This window comes from Sus scrofa, chromosome 1, assembly GCF_054392235.1.
Source record: "Sus scrofa isolate SSC_HxYL_T2T_F1_AM1 chromosome 1, Sscrofa_HxYL_maternal_Yorkshire_Landrace_v2.0, whole genome shotgun sequence".
Classification (NCBI taxonomy): domain Eukaryota; kingdom Metazoa; phylum Chordata; class Mammalia; order Artiodactyla; family Suidae; genus Sus; species Sus scrofa.
This window is the reverse complement of record NC_139383.1, coordinates 260136075-260161140: the sequence shown is the minus strand read 5'-3', so window position 1 is coordinate 260161140 and position 25066 is coordinate 260136075. Positions and strand designations below refer to the sequence as shown.

The following is a 25066-nucleotide window of genomic DNA, read 5'->3' as shown; positions in this document are numbered from 1 at the left end:
ATGGTATTAGAGACTTCTTAAACCATCAGATACAAAATCTCATCTGCTGGAGAACTAGAAGATGGAAAAATTGGATAAAATATAATATTTGTATATCTGAACTATACCTAGTTAACAGACTATGATGAGCTGCTTAGCAGTACTACCTGCCTACTAGAGAAACCTGAAAAAGTTACCTAGATACATGATTGAAATTATCAGCAAAGCTTTGAGTAGCATGAAATCAGGATTGTCTGCTAATCCAGGTTTCCTCCAAATAAGGTACCTCCCTTAATCTCTCTGTCCTTCACACTACTTATATCATGGGTCCATGGTATCAGTTTGGAAGGAATGGCATGGGCCTGACTTTAGGAGCCCTTTTCCATGTGCCTATTATCATTCTAGGCCCTTCACAAAGATTGTAGTATTTAATCATCACAGAAATATCACAAAGCAAGAGTTCATGCCCATGGTCTATGGATGGGGAACGCCAGAGATGTTGTGTAACTTGCCTAAAGCCACACAGCTAGGAGATGAATGAACAAGAGCACCTTTAGTATCCAGGGCAATTAAAACTTGATAATGCTGATTATCGTCCTATTCTCCATACCCTGCCCCCCAAATTGTCATAGATTAGAAATAAAAATAGACTCATGCAAATATTTGAGCACCTACTCTGTGCTCTATTGTGGGTATAAAGTCTATGCAGTAAAATTTTGTTGGGGTGGGGTGGGGAGAGAGGGAAGATAAATACTAAATGATTCATAGGTGTGTTTAGAAGAGCAAACATACTCTCTTCTATAATGCTCAGGGGAGTGCATAAAAATTGAAGTATCATGTTTGCAATAATATCAAAAGCCATAGGACTGAAGAACCTTAACAAAGACAAAACTGTCTCCTTAAACTTTCCCAAAGATAAAATCCTCTCCTGTGTGTTGTGTCTCTAACTCACCATGAGATAGATCTTTATGTGTAGGGTAAGGTAGAGAATGAAATGATTGTGCAAATAGTTTTCAGGAGAAGTAGCTGGCAGTGGTTTTTTTGGTGCATTTTCTTTTGGAGAGGGTGCGTACTTCTGGAGAGAAGGAGCTCAGATCTCAGCTTTATCCTCACATGTGTAAACAGAATCTCAGCCTGCACCTAGTGGTCCCACTGAAGTATTACTTGAAGCCTCCCATTCGGCCCGTTTGATTTATTTCTTTCCTAATCAAACTCCTGTTGTGTATGTAGGAGCCCTGTGAAAACTTCAAAAAAGCCATTAAAGCTGAAACATTTCTCAGTTCATTTTCAAATTACTCACTCATCATTAAAAGCCAGTGACAGGATAGCTCAAGTGATTTCAGTCAAGTTTTTCTAACCGAAAGCCAACTTTCTAAGACAGAGTTACAAATGCTTTTAGCTCCATTTTGCATACATTCTAGAGAACTTCTTGGCAGGGTCTTTAAAGTGTGTTTTCATATTCTTTGGATTTCATCTTCGTAGCACAGCCTCATGGAAAAACATCACATTCCAAGTGTGACTGGGAAGTTTCATTCATTACAGCAGTTGCCAATAACATGTGGGGAGTTTATTGTCCCGCTAGCGAGCTCATCAAATCCAAACAAAATGTGTTCGCTATAATTTTAGCTGATTCATTTCCATGAGATGCAAGTTGATGCTATTTACTGGATACCCAAAGACCAGTTTAAGAGTCTACACTATGGTGGAATTAAATATACAATATATATCATTAGAATCTTAGCAGGAAACAAATGGCACACTCAAAAGGGCTTAGCTGAATATAGTTTTGTGAAGAGAATATTTAAGAGGCATGGACATGGTTAGGGGAATTGACAAGGAGTGGTGAGGACTCAGGAATTGTTAACATCGGGGAGCTCTCACTGCCTCAGGCAGATGGAGCGAGAGGTCAGACTTAGAGGCTGGAGCCCTAGAAGTCCCCTGGACCAGCCCCAGAAGGCACCAAAGGACCTGTAGCTGTAGGAATGCAGCATGGCTCAGGACAGCAAGGCTTGGTGGAAACAGGAGAATAAATTCCCCAATCTCTCTCCTTGCATCCTCTAATCACTTGGTGGTGCTGCTGCCCATCAGCCAAGAAGTGGTGCTGCCCATCGCTCATTCAGCCAGAAGCCAGAGGGCAAGGGAGACTGGAGATACACATCGTTGAGGTCAGTCTCCTGGGAATTCATGACACACAGAGAAGGGCAGAAATTATCTTGGGGTAGACTATACCAACCAATTTCAGATTTTACTCTGAGAGAGAGAGTAGCATAATAGAAAGAATATAGGTTTAGATGTCAGAAAGATCTGGATTCAAATTCTACCTACTAATTGTCAGTTATTGGGGTCTTTTCTGGAAAAAACCTGTTACACAGCTTCAGGAGAGTTCCAGCTTACCCTCTCTGAGTTTCAGTTTCTTCACCCACTAAAATGGAAATAATAACTACTTACCTATTTCCCTAATTGAGGTATTGTGAATATTAAGCAGGTTGCCTAATTAAAAGAGCCTGACACAATGCTTGACACATGAATGTAGCTGGTATTTGTTGATTTCCTCCAACTAGCCCTCCATCCTTATATGGTGAGATGTCTATCATGCAGAGGTTGGAGAACTAGTTTGATCCTCTTTCTCTTACTGAATTATTGTGGGAGTCCCCTTTTGACTCATAGCTGGAGCAATGAATGGGACTGTTGTTCCTGGAAATTTTTTTTGGGGGGGTCTTCCTGTTGGGAGAGAACCAGCCATTTGGCTAGTGTCACTTCTCTGAAGAACACCTATTGGGACATCTTCAGGAGAATTCAAGTTTTATCTCTCTGCGAGACACGGGTTCTTAAGGAACTATCCCTTCACTGCTATACTAATCTTTGACATTTCCCCAACAAGTTTAATTCTCCATGCATAGGTTGATGTTCAGAAAGCTGGTTTACATGTTGTTGACATGGTATCAGCTGCTTTTCCAAGAACTTGACCAATTTAGTGCCTGATAATAAAGGCCATTTCTTTCTTACTTGAAGCTACTAGGGAGCTATTAGTTTATTGTTGTCTGTTGTTGATGTTTACAAGTTTTGGAACATTTGGGAATGTTTGGTTAGTTGTGAATTTTGACCAGACCCTTGGAAAGAGTACCGGTGTTTGAAAAACAAAGGGCCATAGGAGTCATTTATTTGATTTCATTGGTTCAAACTAGAATTTATCCACTTGCATAATCTCCATTTCCCACAGTCATCCTATAAGGTAGTATCTTATATTCAGTTGAGGAAGCTGAGGCTCAGATAGATGGACTGACATGTCTAGTTGGTAAGAGATGAAGCTGGGCTAGAGACCATAGCTCTATATGAATCAAAGCATAGAACTCTCTTTATCTCTAAGATGGTTAGGGAAAGTCAACTGAAGTATTTTTATTCATCTGTGGCCATTCAAAAGTAAGAATTTCAAGACTGAGTTTCCTCATTCATCTCTCTATTTTCATTGCTGACCACTGCCCCTGCCATAGGGTAGGTGCCTGACTAATGTTTGTTGAATGAAAAAATGATTGAGTGAGTCATCCATACAAAGATATTTTTGTCTCTGTCACATTTTTCTAATGCATATTTATATTTCATTTGACAGTGTTTGCAAATTGCATAATATTACCCTTCAGCATAACTTGCAGTGTGGAAATGCTTCCATATGCTAGATGTTTCCCCTCATTTGACTGAGGGAGAAGAAAGACTAAGAAAAACATCACATGGTGGCTAAGCATCCATATAAACACAAGTTATAGCATGTACTGTTCATGAATGGTGTATTTTAAAATGGTGATTTTGCAAAAATATTGAAGCAGACATTCAGTTTGGATTGATATTGGTTGGGAAAATATTTTGTGCCACTAAATATAGTTTTATATTAATTCATATATATTGTGGGAGGTATAGGGTATGGAAAAAGCATGGGTCTTGGAGTAACTTCCTATATTCAAATCCAGGCTCTACTACTTAATTACTATGTGACTTGGGCAGCTTATTCAACCTATCTGTGTCTTGGTTTAACTCCTCTGTAACATGAGAATGTCCTCTCCCTCATAAGAAGGTTGAACAAGTTAAATGAGTTAACAAAGGAGGAGTTCTTAAAACTGTTCCCAATGGCAAGGCTCAAGAAATTTTATTATTCCCAAGCCCCAAAGAGTCTGGTTAAGAAAAGTAAATCTTTTTCATCTCTCTATCCCCATTATCTCTACCTTATTTCAGGAGTTCATCAAATTGTGCTTGTCTTTACCTTCCAGCTCACCCTTCACATGGGGCCTAGAGTGACTCCTTGAAGACTTACATTAAACCCTTCACCTTCTTCAAGCAATGCCATTATTCCCTATCTACTTCATGACTCAGTACCACTGCTCAGTATGATATTCAAGATCCTTCATAAACTCATTCCTTTTTCCTCCTCTGACCTCATCTCTCATCACTTTCACATGCACATAGTGCTACAAGTATCAACAGAAGCCCAAGGTGGAAAAAGTTCTGTTGGCTTGATGAATAAGTAATAGCTTGAGTAAGAGGAGTGAACAGCTAATTTTGCTCATGTGTTCACAGAAGGCTTCAAAGAAGAGGTATTTAAATTGTATGTTGAAGAATAAGATGATATTGGCCAAGCAAGTTAAGGGGGAATGTGATTGGGTGGATCACCTAGACTGAGGGAAGGATTCATGCACAGAGACAGAAAAACAAGGTGCATTCATAGAATTAGAACTTGTCTAATGCTGAATGGAATGAACTAGGGGAGACTTAAATGTGGGAGTAAGGGAGGGGTGTGTGTCAAAAAGGGCCCTTAAGTCCAGCATGAATGCCTAGATGGAAGGGTGGTGTTAATGGAGATGAGGAATATACCAAAGAAGGAATGTGGTCTGTGTGTGTGTTGAACTGGAAATAATAGGTTCTGCTCTGTACACATGTGTGTAAAAACCACCTGGGAATATCTAGTTTTAAGCTCATAATCTTGTCCTCAATCCCAACCCCCAGACCTGTTTCCCAGCAAATTTTCACCACTTAGCAAATGACAGCTCTATTCTTAAGAGTCTTCTGTAGTTTCCCTGTCTTAAATCCTATTTTTGATCCTTAAGCAAATTCTGATAACTTTTTCTTCAAAATATATACAGTATATGATCATTTATCACCATTTTCAAGGCTTCCACTCTCTGCAAAGCCATCATCTTTTTTTGTGGGATTATTGAAAGGGTCTCCTAAACTGCCTCCCTGCTTTCCACCTTGCCTGCCTGCAACCTATTCTCAACTCAGCAGTCAGAGTGGTCCTCTTAAAAAGACCTTGGATCATGACTTCTCTGTCAATAGCTTTTCAAAAACATCCCATCTTAGAGTAAAATCCCAAACCATTTACAGTGGTGGTTTGCATGACCCACCCTCCCAACTGCTGGCCCCATTGTTACTCAGACTTCCTCTCCTGCTTCATCCCTCTCTGGCACCACTGCCACATTGGATTCCTTAGTGTTCCTCAGACATGCTTGGCATGCTTCTGCTTATGAGGCTTTCCAATGACTGTTCCCCTGTCTATGGTGGATTTTCCTCAGATGCCCTTCTAATCAATTCCCGCACCTCCTTTCAGGTCTTCACTCCAATGTATTGTACTCAGTGAGGCCTCCTCTGGTTACCTTACCTAAAGTGGCTGCTTCCTCTTACCTGTGGTCTCCCAATCCCTCCCTTACTTCTCTGCATTTTTTCTTTAATATGATCACCATCCGTAACACTCTGTATTTTACCTTTAGGTTTTATCTATTGTCTTCCCCCCACTCTTTTTCATTTATAATATATAAGTACCATGATGACACTGATTTTTGTATTGTTCTCTGTATTTCCTGTACCTAGAATAGTGCCCGACAACAGTTTTTCAATAGATTTTTTGTTGAATGAAAAAATATATCCAGGTGGGGACTAGAGCAATATGTCGTTGCAAGAATATGGGACCCAGGAGGCAGATCAGTTTAAAGATAGATTTGTCAATTCTTAGCAGTGAGGTACAGACATATGGGAGTAGCTAATACAGACCAAGGAAAAGATATTTAGTGAGATTTTTTTAAAAGACCAAAATAAAAATTGGGAAAAAATAGTAATTAAAGATTGTGCATATGAAATGTCAGAGTTGAGAGCAATGGCTTTGGGATTACAGACTTGACTTAAAATCTTTGTTCGGCCATTATGAGCTTGTAACTATGGGCAAGTGACTAGATTCTCAGCCTCCGTATTTTTAAGAGTAATTGGGAAAAAAAGATCTCCACTTCAGAAAGCTAATAGAATTGACCAATAAAATGCATAGAATTCAGTTAGCAGAGGATAATAAAGAATATATGTTGTTGTTGATACTAACACCATTATTATTATCAAAATCCAGCAAAGAATCCTGAAAAATAGAAGTAGGAGAGCATAATGGACAATAGAGAAGGAGATGTTTTCAAGAAAGAGGGCAATGAACTCTGTAAACGTTGCTTATGGTCAAGGCTAGATATCCTAAGGAGTATATAAGGTCCTGGGATAGAGTTATTTGAGAGAATAGTGTCACTTTAATCCAAAGGTCATAATCCCATATTTTAAAATGAGCTCATGTTTTGTGGAAAATAACAATAATTATCCTTGAAAAAAATAAAAAACAAAACAAAACAACATTAGGACCTCAATTGTGTCCAGCTGACAAATGTAGGAACATGGTGACCCAAAAATTTGCTTCTCTCTGGTCTTAGATATATTTTTGAGCTCACTAGTCAGAACTAGTTTGCTAGTTTTATGAGGTTAAGCTATTGTGCAATACTATTTAGCTGGCTCTGTGGGTGTTTATTTACAGATGGCTGCCATCTTGATTTATTGTCTGTCAAATTATAATTATTAAGGATGAAGTTAATTGTCGTTTCAACCATCTGGTAATTACCCATTGTACTTTTATGTGGTAGCAAATCTGTCCTTTAGATCAAAATTGAAAGGTTCACAGGATACTTTATTTCCACGTTCATCTCCATTCATGTCTTGTTCAAAATAAATGATTAGTGCAAATTATCAATACTTTTTAGTGTAATTTGTGGGCTTTCAAGGAAAAGAATTGTAATGTTGTAAATGTTTCTGGGTAGTAGGGCTGGTATAACAAGAATCCAGTGGTGTGAGCTATAGTAATTGAAATTAAAATAACGAGCCATGCCTTTTCAAAGATTGGTCTAATAAAAAAAATTAACAATGATTCCAGTATATTCCATGGTGCATCACTTACAGTGATGGTTTATAATTCTCATATTTCTTTGTACCATTGTTTACCAAAACTACTTTATCCTTATGCCCTTCTGAACTTTTAGGGCAGAATACAGCAGAGTCAATGTAAGACTTCGTAAGACTCTTGTCTTACAAGACCTCAATTACTTTGATTCAGGCTATGAGTGGGATTGTATTCTTGGTTTCTTTTTGGGAAAGAACCAGTGGGAATAAAGAGGAGGTGATACACACACACACACACACACACACACACACAATAGGAGCTACCTCCCTCCTCCCATTTTTGGTGTCTGGTCCTTTCTGTGTATGCTTTTCTTTTTTTTGGTTTATCCTATTGGGTACATTTTTACACAGAATTTGCTAAATCTGCATTGGATCAAGTGGAAGCTTCCCTATGAAAGCACAGTCTCAGGGTGCTACTATAGTCTCAAAACATTTTTCCCCTTAAGAAATTAATCAAGCATTCTGTTTCCAGCTTCCTCTAGCTTTTAGATTAAGGACATAGAGGGGAAAAAGTCTATGTCCCTGGCTCCTTAATATTTCTATGCAAAGTCACTTTTTTTGGGGGGGCGCACCTGCTGTATATGGAAGTTCCCAGGCTAGGGGTCAAATTGGAGCTGTAACTGCCAGCCTATGCCACAGCCACAGCAACACCAAATCCCAGCCACATCTGTAACCTACACAGAAGTTCACGACAATGCCAGATCCTTAACCCACTGAGCGGTCTAGGGATTGAACCCAAGTCCCCATGGATACTAGTCGGGTTTGTTATCACTGAGCTACAATGAGCACTCTGCAAAGTCACTTTTTAATTGACAGTTGCCATATTAGAGTCCTTGGCACTTGCTCTGCAGTGCTACTCAGCCTGGGCTGATATCTACTAACAGTCCTTCCCAGCTAGAGAACCATGTCTCCACTGGCCCAGGGAAAACATGTGAGGAATGTCTACTTTTCTTCACTTTGCAGGACTGTGAATTAGTAGCTGAGGAAGGAAATCTCAGGGGCTAGAGGTGGGTACCTCGGGAATCTGCAGTCTGTCACCAGGCTCAGGCATTTCCTGATCCCTCCTCAAAGAGGCTCACCCCACATAAAGGATTTCCACGTCTTAGGCAGTTCTCTGTGGTCAAGTGCCCTGATATGGCCTCCCCTGCTCTCCTTTTCTCACTTACTCCATGAAGCCAGAGCAAAGACCTCTTCTTACCTGTGAGACCTCTTTATCTCTAGTACCTGTCCCCTTTGGTCTACCTTCATATTGCGGTCTGAGAGTTCTCAAAATCTTTTACGTGCTTCTTCCAAGAATCCAAAATATTCACCATGACATTCAGTGGCCTTTACCATCCTCTACCTATTCTTCCAGTCTGAGGTTTCTCTGCTCTCTCTTGTTGGATGATATTTCAAGGCCTTTACATTGAAGGTTCCAACTGGTTGCGCTGTCCTCTCCCTCCTTATGTCATTCATCTGGAGTATTCCTAATTATTCTTCACAGCTCACAAATCAGCACTCACCTCCTCAGAGGAGTCCTCTGTGACCATCCCCACTCCCCTGGAAATGAATTATTACCCTTGTTGTATTTGTTCTGTAACTTTCATTTCTTTCTACTATTTTTTTGCTTGTCTGTCAGTCTCCCTTCAGAGGTCTTCAAGGGCAGGATCTAGGATGGACGTATTTCTGTCCTCATAGAGCAGGAGCTGAATAGATAGTTGAATAAATTTTGTTCAAGTCCTTCTACATCTCCATTCTGTAGAACTGTGCTGAGTATGCAGGAGATACTAGATACATAGTTGCTGATGGATCCTTATTAAACATAGCTAAAATCTTGGCTAATGTTCTTGGTACCAATGTTAGAGTAGATAAGTGTCTTTATGGAAAAATAAGAACTGGCTGCATGGAGAAGAAATTGACCCTTTATCCAAGACATACATGACAGCTGCTGATTGGAATAAAGGACAGATAATCATATCCAAATGGAAAGAAAAAAAGACTTTGGTTTTGGTTAAGAGAAAACATTCTTGACTAAATGTTAAGGAAATGGGATATGCATTTCTTTTTTTTTTAATAGTGCGTATTTTCTTTTATATGAGAGATTTCTGTAGAACTCAAAGGATGTTCTTTTTTTTCCTTCTCTCCCTCCTTCCCTCCCCTCCCCTTCCCTTCTCTTCCCTTTCCTCCTCCCTCAATCTATTCCTTCTTCCTTCCTACTTTTCCTTCTTTCTTCCTATGAAGATAGGCAATCTTGGGAAAACACAGGGAGCTGCTAACTTCTATAGAGAAAAAGTGGAGAGTCTGTTCTTATGTCAAAAATGTCCTTCTGGTGGCAGATTAGGCTGTCTCATCCTCAAACCAAGATTATAACTGAAGTTAACTCTTCTTACTCAATGTCAACCTGAGGATCATTGGCTTCATTGATCTAGCATGGAAAGTGGGTCCATGAATGTCTTGGGTATTGTCTTTCTTGGTTGGAATTGAATAAGGAGTGTATTTTCTGAAATCAAAATTTTTTTTATGAAACTTGAACTGTTCTACTTATTTTTTTTTCTATTCTTATATCATCGGGAACTTTTTGAGAGGAAGTAGATAGTTAAGTTCTAGAATGGTGTGAAAATTATACTAATATAGCAGATAACTCTTCGAAGCCCTGTCATTCTCTAGGAACCATTAATTATTATCATGATGGTTTATAGTATAGATCTATTATTTTCATATCAGAAAGGTACTGTTCAGTTTTTGCTTCACAGTCTCATGAAAGGAGTTGCAATCTTTGTACCTCCTACAGGAAACAGTTGAGTAAGGAGAGTTTAATGACAGGTTCAGGGACAGAAATGTACTGGTTGACTTTAAATTCTCCCTGTTTTTTTGGTACTGAACCTTATACTTGAGCACAGGGTTGCCTCTTTAGCCTTTCTGTTACAGTGTTCACCCAGAAGTTAAAAAGAGAAAGAAGGAATAGAACAGAATGTCATGCTTAAATTTCTCAGTAGGAAACAAACTATCTATTATGTTTCTTTCCCTTAAAGAGATGGGTCCTAAAAGCTTGAGAAAGCAGCATTACCACACCTGGTAGGACACTGTATTTTTCTTTATGACCAAGGAGTGGGGGGAAGAACATTAATTGGAGAGTCAGTGGACCTGGGATCCAGTTCTTACTTGACACTGACTGGTCATACCATCTTGGAAAGCTCACTTCTTTTCCTCTAGCTTCAGTTTCCCTCCTCGATATGATGAGATGATCGCTAACGCTTCTCCCAGGTTGAATTCTCTGAGAAGCTGAAAGCTGCAGGAGAAGGGGTGAATCACTTGGTGAACCTCTAAGTCCACACCCAGCTGAGTGTCTGCTAGGAAGTCTCCTCTTATCACCACTATTGCAATCTACTCTCAGGGCTGTATAATTATTTGTACCCATTGAATTAGTAATGTCACTCCTGGCAGTTTTTTGAAAAGAAATAAACTCCTTAGGAAGGAGGAAGAGTTTCATTAGCAAAAAAGATATTGCCTGTTGTATAATTCAAAATTTGACTTAAGCTCAATGTCCAACAGTAGGAGAACAGATCGGGATAGTTGGTGGGCTGTTTCAAAGTCCTGAGGATTATATGGAGAAATGTTTTTAATAACACAAGAAAGCAACATGTATTTGTCCTAGGGATTGCAAATATATATATGCACTAGAGAAAGGTAAGAAGCCTATCTATGGTCTACCCTGTATGAGTCAGGTGCTGTTTTAGGCATTTGGTTACATTATTTGTCTTACTTTTTCTTTTGAACAGCTGTGAGGAAAGGTGTTATCATGACAAATTTACAGATTAGGAACCTAAAGCTCAGAAAATGATAGTCATGGATCAGCCAGGATTGATCACCAGATCACCACTGCTGCTGATGGGTTAGCACTCAAGATTCAAACCTAGGTACAAATTATTATTTTATTCATGATACTTATGATCTGTAAAATTTCTGTGAACTGAATTAAATACTGAGCCACTGCTCCTTGGGGAAATAGAGGATTAGTTTCCTGTTAACCTCTGGTCACAATATTTTCATCAGCTGATCAATACATAACCTTATTTTATGTGTATTTCTGTTTAAGGACACCTTGTTTAATAAGTATTGTTGATTCATTAACATTGAACTCACAGACAATAGCTCTATAAGTTGTGCCTGGAAGGAGCTTACCTAACATGTATATTTTCTTTAGGCACATCACAGCCTTCTTGCATTTAGAAACACTGGACAGCACTTCAGCACTATGTTTGGGGAACATTTTAAACAACAAAATCACCCACAAAGTGCACTAAGATGTGAGAAACATGGCACCCAATAGACTGTAAATAGGACAGTGTTTACAGTTTGAGAGTTGAAACAAACAGGCCAACCATTGCTTTCCTCAACCAGAGCTGGGAACAGGTGCATCAAACAACTCAAAATTTTCACTGCTCTGCCCACGTCTGTGAATGACAATGAAATTGCCATGAATATTGTTTAGAGGTTGCAAATCAATTTTAGGAAGTATGTAAATTCACAAACATGGAATCCATGAATAATGAGGACTTGACTATGTAATCATTCATTTAGTACATATATATGGGATGTTTATTATGTGCCAGACCCTAATCCAGGCACTGAAGATTTAGAGGTGATCAAAACAAAGCCCGTATGCTCATGGATCTAAGATTCTGGGGAAGGGTCAAATGCAGGTAAATACATCATGGTCAGATGGTGACAGTCTATAGCAAGAGGTTAAAGCTCAGAGGAGATTAGGGAGGCCTAGGGTGGAGGGGAGGGGTTGCTATTCATACAGGGTAATCAAGGGACGTCCTGAAGATGATATCTGAACACTAAAGGAATCAAGCCATGGGGACATGTTCAGGAAGAACAATCCAGGAAGTGGGAGCAAGGAGTGTAAAGATGCTGAGCAGGGAGCCAGTATCACTGGAGCCATGATGAGAGAGGAGATCAGAGTGGGCTGACAGATGATGTTGAACTCTCTTGCTTCAAAATCTGGACTCTGGGAGGGAATGTATTACGAACATGCAGAGCAGCAGCACTGGGGTGCTTCCTAAGTTGTTATAACATTGACAGAAGAGAACACCCTTGTGCATTTTCTCTTGAGAAGGGCTCAGGTGAGAGCCAAAGAGAGGATCTTTGAGAGGAATGCAGGCTTTTTCAAGCTCCCCCAGATATCTGTTTCATTTGAGGGTTGATTGCCTGGCTTGGGGAAGTGACTTAAAATTAGCTTGGATTTGGGTGAGACTCTCTAGGAGATAACATGGCCCAGAGCTGCAACATCGAGGACAACTTCATCAGCATTTATAGTATATCCGAGGAGAGTCACAACAAACAAATCATCCCCAGGACAACAGGAGAGTGGAGGCGGGACACAAGTCCACACAGTGAGAATTACTTGTGGAAAAACGCTGCTCATCCAATGCCAAGTTCTGCTCACGCACTTATAAGGATGTCAGTACCGTGGCCCAAGCTGGAGCCAGCTGCAAAAGCCATCTGGATTTAAAAGTCCTGAGACTCAACCCTCACGGCTGTCAGGGAAACTGAGGCCCAGGGAGGGACAGGGATAAGCTTCCATTCAGACCCCAAAGGACTGGCTCATTCAGGACTGGAATTTAGCCCTGTCACCAGACTGTCATTCTAGATAGTTAATACTAGAATTTAAGAACAGAAATTCGAGAGAATTTCCAAGTTTGCAGAAAAGCCATTGATTGTACCAGCTTCTGTGTTTGTGCCCGTGTCAGTAATAGCAGCATCTACAATGCGGTTCAATGGACATTTTTTTTTTTTTCTCCCTCAACCTGGTCATTTCGTATCTGACTCAGGGAGTGCCCTGTGGAAGTTTATGTGGCCACAGTGTCAATCAGATCCAAGAGAAGTGTTCTCAGTCAGCAAAGGTGGTCACTGTAGATAGAAGAACTAAAATCCTGATCCATGTTCCTTAGATCTAGTGAGAGTGACTGCTTGTAGCTTGTGTATGGAGGTCTGTGGTTTGTAGATCTGTGGCTAAAGGTTTCTGCCTACCCTCTGTGAATCACTAAATTCCAAAAGAGATTGAATATGATTGGTCAGAGCAGTGGTTGCTGGTAAACCAGCTCTCTAGAGGATGGAAGGGAAGCCTGATCTGTTGTATTTGCCAATATCTGTGGCGTAAATACTGTCATCATGGCTGATTTCAAGCTGTCAATGGTTTAAAAAACGACCTCACAGAATTCCTGAAAATTTAACGATCGGTTCTCATGGGCCTGTTCCGGCTGTCTCCCGCAAGCCTCTACAGCTCTCCCAAACAAGTGGATTGGGGGGGCGGGGCTGGGGAGAATAGTGGTGGATCCTGTTTAGTTCTCTGAGGTCAGACCTCACCTAAGAGGGTGTGTCTAGTTTCAAATCCTAGATTATAAGAGGAGCATTGACAAATTGAAAGTCGTTCAGAGGGTTGAGCAAGAAACAATCTCATCTAGAAAAAGCTGTTGGGAGGGAAAACTATTGCTGGGATGAGAATCGAAAAGAAGAAAAACAGTATTCTGGTCATTGTTTCCAGATCTCTGTGAGGCTGTGACTTCTTGTCCTGGGGATGAGGAGAGCTGTTCATAATTGGGAAGCTGATTTGAGCTCATCATAAAAACTTTTGGATAAAGCTGCTCAAAGAAAGGCAGGGTTACTGGAGCTTCAGCACCCGAAGTATGAAAGATGTGGGGCAACCACTAGGTGGGGCTGTAGCAGTGAGGACTCCAGCGCCCCTTCTAGTCCCTGGGAGCCCATCATGCCATGGAGTTGTCTTCCTTCTCCCATTTATTTAGTTTCATCCTCTTACTTTTTGTTCCATTTTTCTTTTTCTTTTCCCTTGGCTCACTTTCTTTGTTGTCTTTGGCTTACTTCCTTGATAAAGCTCCCTTGGACAGTGACCCCTACATCTTTCTGAAGAGAGAAGGCTAAGCCCCTGAGCTTTTTCCCGACCTTTTACATCCTAGGAAGAAAGTACAAGCCCTCCTTTCCCCTCATTTTTCTTTGCTTTCTTTTCTTTCTTTCAACATTCTCTGCTCCACATTTGTGATTGAAGAAGGGCAAATAAACAAATTGAAACTGAAACTGTGTGCTGGCCATAAAGTGAGGACATCTGGGAGGCTTGCAAGGAAATTTACATGCTTGTCGGGTTTCTGGTTACATATTTTGTGTTGCCTAGTAACGAACCCCACAGTTTCCTTTCATGCTTTATTCTCCCTATCCCTTGTTTATAGTGTAATTACCACTGTGACATCATAATCCCCCATTGAACAGCTGTCAGGGGGGCCCAACTGCTGAGTAAACAGGGCTTTACAATCTCTCCTCCCACAGGCTGGTTTACTAAATAGATCAATATTTGGTTTGTAGGCACAGGGATTAGGAGGTGGAAGTGTCTTTTGAAAAAGCCCTCTCTCTTCCCAGGACCTCCAGCGCACCTGAGAATGCTGGAAAGAAAAGCCAGGTTCATGGATAATAAAAGAATCACGGAGCTACTTTCACCTGCCTGTGATTTCCCAAGGAGCAACTTGTCTGTAAGAAGTGAGACCTCTTTGAGAATTAGTAATACCTTAGGTTCTTTCTTCTAAAGCTTAGACAATTCTACTTTCTTCCTCCCTCTCTCTGCCTCCCCCTTAGCTCTCCTTTCTCTGTCCTCAATCACATTTGAATTAATCTTTCTAAATGGATGTTATAGCCTCAGGGACTAAAAGAATGACATGTAGATAAACAGGAACTAAGCTCCTGAAGATCTCTCTCTAACCAACCCCCCCACCACCACCGTTCTCTCCACCCTGCTCCAGGATTAGAAGCTCCACAAAGAAAGCAGCCTCTGAGGTTTCTTTGTCAAACTAGAGATTCCTGGTTGAGAGTTTTGGAAAGAATGATTTAGATGTTTCCTCTCTGGGTCAGGAAATTGTGACTCAAACACACATAGGAGAAAGAACTTGGGAGTACTGGCCTCAGCATCAGGAGCTGTGAGTTCTAACCCTGGTGCTGATTGTAACTTGCTCTGTGACCTCGGGCAAGTCCCTCATGGATGCAACATTGAATTAGGTTGTAGGGGTCCTCAAGGCCTTTCCCAGGAGGCAAGGTGGAGTGTCAGACTTAGCTGGGCTTAAAAGCTGGTCCCAAACCACAGGAAACTCCATGGAGCTGCATTTGTTTAACTCTAAAGGAGGGGAGAGTTAACCCATCACTGTGATGATAAGTGAGATAATTTCTGTAACACACCTCGCTGGGGGCAGGATACTTGGTGGGTGTCTTTTTAAAGTCAATATTGTTTAATTCCTCTAAAAACCAAAGTGATGTTAAAGAAAGCCTTGGAGGTAAAACTGAGAAGGAAAGGGAAGAAAGAGAATAGTCATAACCAACACTCCGTGCAACCCATTCACAGCATACAAAATCCCTTACACATGGTCTCAGGTAATCCTCCTTACAACTTCGAAGAAGAGAAAATCACTGCATTTATTGATCTCTTAGAGTAGGCCAGTCACTGTTCTGGGTTTCATAAGCATTACCTCCCCTGATTTTCATGAAAATGGCAAGTTCTTATTTTCCATATCTTGCAGAAAGCTGAGGTTCAGAGAAGTGAAATGATCTGTCTAAGGTCCCCAGCTGGTGCATGGTGGACCCACTGATCCATCTGGTTCTAAACCTCTTGTATTTCTCCCCTCTGTCACTGAAACGTCCACATCAATGTGAAAAGGGAGTCAGCAAAACAAGGAGGTGTTAAGTTAATGACTTAGGTGAGGGTAAAGAATATTTACACAACACCCAATGCTTCCTTCACAGTTGTCATGCAGCACCATCGTGCTTTACTGGTTCACTTATTCACAGATAATTAGAGTTGGCGTCAAAAATAAATAAACATACACACATACATACACATTGACTGATTGCTGTCTCTTGGACTTTGAGTGAACTTCCTTTCGACAGGTAATGGTAAAAGGCCTCTACATTTGTAAGTGTTCCCTGAAGGTTGCACGTAGCCAGAATGGAGGGGAAACTAGGTCACGGTGATGGTGGGGGAGAGGTTGACTTCAGACAATGTGTAGAAACCTGGTTTCTGATTTTCCTGTGTGAGGGATAGTACAAACATCCTGTAATTCCTCTAATCTCTCTGGCTGGTAGCTTTCTCTTTGAAAGACTGTATGGTTTCTACTCGGTTTCATATAGATCTGTGTGTAGATCTGTATAGTGATAACATTCCTCTGTGCTAAGTCTGTCCAAGATAACTAACCTGTTTCCAACATCTAATTTTGTTCGTGGGAATCTTGCCTTGCCCTGATTTCCAGACCTATGGGCAGGCTTGGCAGGCTGTAGCTGGGGGAGGCATCATGCTTGCCCTGATGCTTTGAGCGAGGTCTTCTCTCTGCTGGTAGGCAGAGTACCTATTTTGCTACAGGAGGTGTGTTTTTTCTGTTTTTCTTTCTTTCTTTTTTTTTTTTTTTGCTGGCAGAACCCAATCTCCCTGAAAGGAAAACTCCTTAAATCTTAAGGCCCCTTGAATATATCAAAACTCATGTTTATTTGCCAGTAAATCAAATGCACTATCCAAGAGCCCTTTTTTATATCAACCTCTGTGAATTACATGGGCGGGGGGGAGGGGAGAGCCAAAACCCCCTGGAGAACTAATGGTTCTCCAGCTGTAGCATGCATCAGAATGCCCTGGAGGACCTGTTGTTAAAACCTAGATAACCAAGTTGCCCCAGAGTTTCTGATTTAGTCGTTTCTAGAGTGGGCTCTAAGGCTTTGCATTCTAACCAATTCCCAAACAACACCGATGCTGCTGGTTGGAGTACCATTATTGGAGAACCACTAGTCTAAACCATTCCCTCCAGAGTCCCTGGAGCTGCTCATGGCTGATTTTTTTTTTCAATTGTCTTTCACATATTTCTTTCAGTTCTTCATTGTTTTAATCCTTTCTTCCATTAAAGAGTTTTGGGAGTGCCTTTATCCTCTTAAGAATGCAAGTTGAGTTGCCTTTTTTGGCATCATTTTCCATATCATCTTGCCCCTGATATCATTTCCACTCTTAGAGGTGGAAGAGTCCCCAGTCAGCTTTCCCTCTCAGGGCTCTGCATCTTAGGACTTGCTGTTACCCTCTGGGCTAGAAGCCTTCTCTGGCTCTGCCTAGTGAATTCTGAATTGTGTCTCAAAATGGAACTCATGCTATGGCCTCTATAGAGTTGTTCTTGAACCACCTACCCAAAAAGAGAAAGTTTTCCTTCTCTGTTTAATCTTAAGAGCTGCCAGTCCAAACTTGCATTGCAGCCCTTGGCACATTCTAAAGTAAGGATCTATTTACAGGCTTCCTCTGCCCACTAGACAAGGAGACACTGAGATAGAGACCAGGAAAGACTCCACTTGAGGTTCCCTGAAGTATGAAGCATACGTTTCAAGCTCGACTATACCTTAGAATCACTTGAGGAACTTGCAACAACTCCTGATGCTCTGGCCTTTCCCCAGACCAATTAAATCAGAAACTTCGGGGAATAGAGCTTTGATTAAGTTCTCCAGCCTCCAGATTTCCTAAGGAAAATGTTTTCAGCAGATATAACTCCGTGCTGATTTTGTGCTTTTGTAATCCAGCATCTTGTCTGTGAGGCAGATGGAAAAGACTTTATGATTCCCATTTATTAGTGAGGAAAATGTTCTAAGATAAGATCACTGATCGTTTCAGTAAATCATTAGTCCCTTAGTTTATTCATTCCATCTCCATACATTCATTCATTCATTTAGGAAATATTTTTGTAGGATGTACCATATGCCTAGACACTGGTAAACAGTAACAGGCATTGCCCCCCCTCTCACAAAACTTTGCCTTGTGAGAGAAAAAAACTGATCAATCACTCCAATAAATGTAAAATCACAAACCTGGTAAATGCCCTGAAGGAATGTGTTTTACTCCAGAGACTGGAACACAGCTTGGAATTTGGAATTTGTGATAGTGGAGGGCTCGACCAAGTTTAAGAGGCCAAGGATGGTTTCATTGGAAAAGGTCAGTTGACTAGAGAGGGGAGGGGTGAGATGTTCTCTGGGAAAGAGAAAGAGACAGAGTATCTCAGGCAGAGGGAGCTATAGGAGGCAACTAGAACCCAGACGTCCTTGAGCCAGGTTTACTGCATTGGCTCTGGGCTTCTATCCTCCCCTCAGCCTTTCTCTTTACCACTTTCTTGGTAGCAGGCAGGGCTCAGGAAAGTGTATGCTGTGTGTGTATATATACACACACATGTATATGCATGTGCATACAGACAGAGGCACATACATGTCTCCCCCCAACAACACACACACACATTTCTTTTGCCCAGATCAGAGCAGGGCTTCCTACTTTGGGATATACCTATAAGTTGATACTCAAGGCCTCCTTTGTCCAGGAATCTCAGAACAAATGTTAATTTAAATGAATTTACTGGCTCTCCAGAGTCTTCTGACATGATGGGATGTCAGCCATCACTGCAACATGGGAGAGGTGTGGAGAACCCTGGTGGCTGACAGAAGAGAGCTGAGGGTCACAGTGCCCAGAACCATGGGGTACACTCACCCTCACCCAGTTCAGTGAAGCTCCTCTTTTTTGTTGTTTTGGGAAGACCAGAGGAAGGATTGTGATTCTCTGTTACTCTTTTCCAAGTTTTTGGGTTTGCAGCTGCCATGGTTTATGGCACATCGATTTTTCCTTTTAATTTTTTTAAATTACTTAATGAATTTTATTACGTTTTAAAATTTTTATTTTTTTATTACTCAATGAATTTGTTACATTTATAGTTGTACAATGATCATCACAATCCAATTTTATAGGATTTCCATCCCACAACCCCAGCACATCCCCCCACCCCCCAAACTGTCTCCTTTGGAAACCATAAGGTTTTCAAAGTCTGTGAGTCAGCATCTGTTCTGCAAAAAAAAGTTCATTGTGTCCTTTTTTTCAGATTCCACATGTCAGTGAAAGCATTGGATGTTGGTGTCTCATTGTATGGCTGACGTCACTTAGCATGATAATTTCCAGGTCCATCCATGTTGCTAAAAATGCTGGTATTTCGTTCCTTTTAATGGCTGAGTAATATTCCATTGTATATATGTACCACATCTTCTTGATCCACTCCTCTGTCGATGGACATTTAGGTTGTTTCCATGTCTTGGCTATTTCAAATACTAACAGCTCTCTCCATACTGTTTTCCACAGTGGTTGCACCAATTTACATTCCTACCAGCTGCAGTGAACATTGGAGTACATGTGTCTTTGCGAGTCATGGTTTTCTCTGGATAGATGCCCAGGAGTGGGATTGCTGGATCAAATGGTAGCTCTATTTTTAGTTTTCTGAGGAATCTCCATACTGTTTTCCACAGTGGTTGCACCAATTTACATTCCTACCAGCAGTGTACTAGAGTTCCTTTTTCTCCACACCCTCTCCAACACTTATTGTTTGTAGACTTTTTGACGATGGCCATTCTGGCTGGTATAAGGTGGTATCTCATAGTGGTTTTGATTTGCATTTCTCTAATGATGAGTGATGTTGAACATCTTTCCATGTGTTTTTTGGCCATCCGTATGTCTTCTTTGGAGAATTATCTGTTTAGATCATCCAGACAGAAAATCAATAAGGAAACACAGGCCCTGAATGAAGCATTAGACCAGATGGACTTAATAGATATTTATAGGACATTCCATCCAAAAGCAACAGAATACACATTCTTCTCAAGTGCACACAGAACATTCTCTAAGGTTGATCACATCCTGGGCTACAAATCAAGCCTCTGTAACTTTAAGAAAATTGAAATCATATCAAGCATCTTTTCCGACCACAACACTATATGACTGGACATCAACAACAGGGAAAAAAACTGCAAAAAACACAAACACATGGAGACTATACAACATGCTACTAAACAACAAATGGGTCACTGAAGAAATCAAAGAGGAATTTAAAAAGTACCTAGAAGCATATGACAACAAAGATACGACACTCTAAAACCTATGGGATGCAGCAAAAGCAGTTCTAAAAGGAAAGTTTATAGCAATGCAAGCCTTCCTCAGGACACAAGAAAAAGCACAAATAAACAACCTAACTTTATACATCTAAAACAGCTAGAGAGAGAAGAACGGATTTTTTTCCTTTTTAAAAGAACCTATTTTTAAATGGTGAGGAAAACCTGGCCTTTAAATGTTGCTATCAGTAAGAGCCCATGGACTCTTGTTTCTTAAAAATAGGTGTTAGATAATATGGCAGGTGTTTTACTTGTGTTATCTAAGGAAATTCTCACACCCAAGGAAATGTGTAGAGGATAATTATGTTCAGAGAAGTTAAGAAATTATCCCCAGGTCAAGCACCTAGTAAATGGGATTCAAGTCCACCTGATTCTGAAGCTTATGATATTTTCCAACATTATAATCCTCTGGACCTCTACAACTGTATTTTCTCACCTGTAAAATGGATAACATAATATTCATCCCTTTTTATGCCTTGCAGGGATAACAGAATAACAACTGTTATTAGAATAACAACTGTTATTAGCAATAATAATACCTTCAGTTTGTGTAGTACTTCAGTTTCCAAAGTGCTTTTTTATCCTGAGCACCATTCGAGCAACAAAACAACCTTGTGACATAGGCATTATCATACTCATCTTCCAAATGAGGAAGCTGAGGCTCAGGGAAATAAGGTGATTTGCCCAAGGTCACAGCACTAAAGAATAGCACCAGAGAATTATTATCAAGGTCAGTGCTTGGTCTACTTAACATCAGCAACCTTTTAATTACCAAGATAACTGTAATAGATTCATGGTTCCCCAGGAGAAGGAAAGACTCATGGTATAATATTATATAGGGGATTATTATAATTGTTGCCATGCTTGTTATTGGTTTGGTTCTTTTTGTCCTCAGCAGATTACCTTCTCTTCTGCTAGTCAAGCTTTCTCCTCCTTCAGGTCCAGGTCCCCGAGACCACAAGGATTATTTTCCAAGCTGTTCATGTGTTCACATGGCTTTTGGAAGTTAGAGTCTGCACTTCGTCAGGTGCTTGGTGGCTCTTCAGTGGCTCTCTTCTCCCTTGAATGAATTGGAGGAAGTTGATATATTTAGTAATTTAACATCTTAGATACATGAATGGTAGCTATACTTATTAAATTCACCTCTGATATAAATTGGCATGAGCATAAGCCCTTTGGAAAGATGAATGACAATTAGGAGTGTTCTTGACCCTTGGGGCTAACCAAATGGTTGGTAAAGGCTACTAGGGAAAGTACAAAGTAGTCACTCAGAAGAGAAGAATAAAGTATTTACTGAATTAAAAAAGAAGAGCTTGGAGTCAAAATGTGTCACAAGTTATGCATCAGACACATTGTGGAGAAGTATTTTCCACTGATAGAGAATTTTTCTAATTCTCCTAAGGTTGATCTTAGTCATGACAGTTATTTTGGGGGAAACTTTGACTTAGAAAATGTGAAGCTTAGACAGGATTTAGGAACGGGATGATGAAAATAATGAATGGTTCTAAAAGGGATGTGTGAGGAATAATTAAAGGAACTGGTGTGGCTTAAATTAGGTTGGTCATAGAAGCAGCTCATATGCTTGGTTTTATTCTGAAAGAAGAGTGCATGAAATGTCAGGGGTCTTCTAGGGCAGGATAAAAGCCTCAGAACAACCTGAGAAGTAGTCTTCCCTCACCTCATCTTCCTGCTACCACATAACATAGGAACTTCTTCTCACTTAAAAGTATTGCTCTGCTTCCTGGCTCCTGTCACTGATTGGTGAGATAGTGAAAGTCTACTTTGGTGGATATTTCTCTTTTGGATGAGATAAACAGCGCTACTCATGAGTGGCTTTCATCTCTGGGTTCTCTGCACTCAGTGAGGCAGTGATGAGACTCCTTTTAACTGAAACTGTCAGAACCAACTCACCTGAGGTGTGGTTCTCAAATCTAAAACTTAGGGAAAAGGAGTAGATTCACATAGGCTTCTCACATTTTTCAATACTTCTTTTCCAAACTGGTATTTAGACCCCTGCTTGGCTCCAGTGTTTCTTTCTTAACAGATTCAAAACTCAAATGGGAGAGGTGCGATTAATTGGTCCTCTAAGAAATGCCTCCAAAATTTTATAAGCAGAATTATAGTTCAGTTTTAAAGAAATCCCTCTTTTCATGATTGTTAGCTACAGATTGAAGTAAATCATTGAGTAAAAGAAGAATCTTCTTTTGAGATGAAAATGAAGAACTGAAATATAAATGAATGTTAAAAGGATTTTTTAAATGTTGGACTGAGATAGACCTTCCTAAGGCCCTTCAAGATTCTGTTATTTGACAGATAATTAAACTCAAAGAAGGTCCCATGGAAAAATGTGTGTATGTGTCTTGCTTCCATGAAGGCTATGAGGATGAGTGTTCTTCGTGTGATCATAGGAATGTCTCAGATGGCCATGTGTTTCTAGGTTGAAGGAACCCTCAGTGTTAAAGCAACATGGAAGACCTCTTACTGGTCTGGGAGTTGCCTCTCTCATCACCAATATGAACTGATGAAAATCACTTGTAGAGCAACCTATTATAGAGACAGCTGAGTGATGATCATCTTCTCTTTCCCCATTCTCTCACCTCTCCCCAGACCTGAAATCCTAAGCAGATTGGTTGTCACACACTGAGAATGTGGAGCCATTTTGCATCATAGAGAAGGAAAGGAACAAGCATGCCAGGCACTTAGCTACATTATATTACTTAATCCTATGAGCAGGCAGATCTATTCCTGGCTTACAGAAGGCAAAAACAAAGCTTAGTATATGTAAATTGCTTAAGACTAAAGAATTTGTAAGTGGTAGAGAACTAAATCTAAATCTTATTCTAAATTCCATTATCAAAAACACTGCTTCTGAAAGCCAAAAAGAGCCTTCTGCCTGCCCCTGCTTATTCTTTTCTCTTTACTTGAAATGTCATTCGTTCATTTGGTAAATATTTGTAGAACACTTACTACGTGCCTGGGAATTGATTTGGCTCTGGGACAATAGGTGAACAAGAACGTGCTGCTACCTTCCAGAAGTGTACCTGTCTCTCTAGGGATGAGCAGGTGTAGACATGAAGAAATAAATATAGCGTGATAAATCCTGTTGGTGGAAATTAGACCATACTCTGAAATCATAGGTGTTTATGCAGATGGGAAGATGGGTAGAAGGAGATGGAGTGGTGAAGAAAGGATGCTTGAGAAGGCATTTTTAGAAAATATATATGAAAATATTTACCATGGTACCTGAAAAATAGCACCCAAAAAGTTTACTTGATAAACCTTTAAAAAGTTAATCCAACATATATTAAGAGACATCTTTATGCCAGGTACCACTGCAGGCACTGAGGATCAAGCAAGAATTGAAGTCCTCATGAAGCTTAAATTTTTGTGGGAGAGTCAGATACAAAATAATGAAAAGCTCTGTAATATAAGAAGAGGGAGTTATTAAGGTGATGATGAAAAATAAAGCCAGCTAGGGAGATTGGAGGGGAGCAGCTGGGATTTCAAGTAGTCTGGTCCTTTTGGGAGGGAAGATGAAGCCATGTGACTTTCTGAGAGGAGAGTGGCCCAGGCTGAGGACAAAGAGAAAATCTTTGAAGTCAGGTCATGCTATCTAGTGTTATAGGACTATCAAGAAGTCCAGTGTGGCTGGACAGAGCAAGCAAAAGGAAAACTGATAATAAATGAGGTCAGTGAGGAAGCTAGGGACTATACCAAGAAGTAGGGCTTTGTAGGATATGAGAAGGCTTGGAAAACAACTGAATCAATTCATTTAATTACCATTTCTTATATAAACTTGTTACTGGGTGTCTCATTCAGAATAACAGAATATCAAAGACCGGGTGGCTTATAAATAACATAAATTTATTTCTTACAGTTCTTGAGGCTGAAGGTCTGATATGAGGGTGCCAGTGTGATCAGATTCTGGTGAGAGTGCTCTTCTGGGTTGCAGATAGTCATTGCTTGCTATACGCTCACATGGAAGAGAGCCTGAGAGAACTCTCTGGGATCTCTTTTAAAAGGGCACTAATCCCATTCATGAGAGTTCCTCCCTTGTGACTTAATCATCTCCCAAATGCCCCCACCCCCTAATACCATCACATTAGGAGTTACGATTTTGACATATGGATTTCAGTGGGAGGGGACACAAACATTCAGTTCATAACACCCACTACAAGTCTCTTCAACAGATATTTAAAATGCAGTCATTTCTACATATCTAATGTTAAATAAAATGCATTTTAAAATGCATGCGTTTTTATTCAGCTGGCTTACACCATGCTCAATTTAATCAAAGTTGATTTTCCTAATCTGGCTGATATTGGCTTAAGAGCCACTTAAACATGGGATGTCCATCATCTAAAGCATCAGAAAGTTATCTTTTAAAAGAACATGTTAAGTTGAGGAAATATGCAAGAAAAATTTCATGTGAACCAGTTGGAAAACTTACCACATGGATCAAAACCAGAAGCTATATTCATCTGGTTGTTGTAGTTTGGTTCCTTTTACAGATCCACTTGGAAAAACCAATGACATTTTCACAGATATTCTGACCTTGAGTTTGGTTGTAGCAGTCTAGGCCTGAAGGAAATGCCAGGAACTGAATGCATGAGAGTCTGTCTTCCAGGTTTTCAAAGGACTCATTTCTAGCTGAGCCCATTTTTTTCTCGTTCTAAAACATTCATAGCTAGGCTTTCCTGGTGTGAACACAGATCATGGAGGTAGCTATGGGGCCACTTGCAGACCCAGAGAGACCTGATTTACAGCTGCCACAAAGGGGGGTAGGCATCTAAGCCTGCCATCCACCATGAGAACTATGCATTGTTCCTCAGTCCTGGTTCTGCTCCCTGACAAGTCTTAAGCCCTGGAC

General features: G+C 40.4%; 1 protein-coding gene across 9 annotated transcripts in view; it reads left to right on the top strand.

The window, feature by feature from the left end:
• The window catches only part of LOC146407135 (uncharacterized), a 975296-nt gene that overhangs the window by 583878 nt on the left and 366352 nt on the right, over positions 1-25066 (top strand). The window contains exons 6-7 of one of the 9 annotated variants that reach the window (XR_014825606.1): positions 10980-11117; positions 14635-14751. The exons of the other annotated variants lie outside the window; for them this stretch is intronic. The gene's annotated coding sequence lies outside the window, so the exon portion shown is untranslated. The remainder of the gene's footprint in view (positions 1-10979; positions 11118-14634; positions 14752-25066) is intronic. 9 annotated transcript variants of the gene reach the window in all.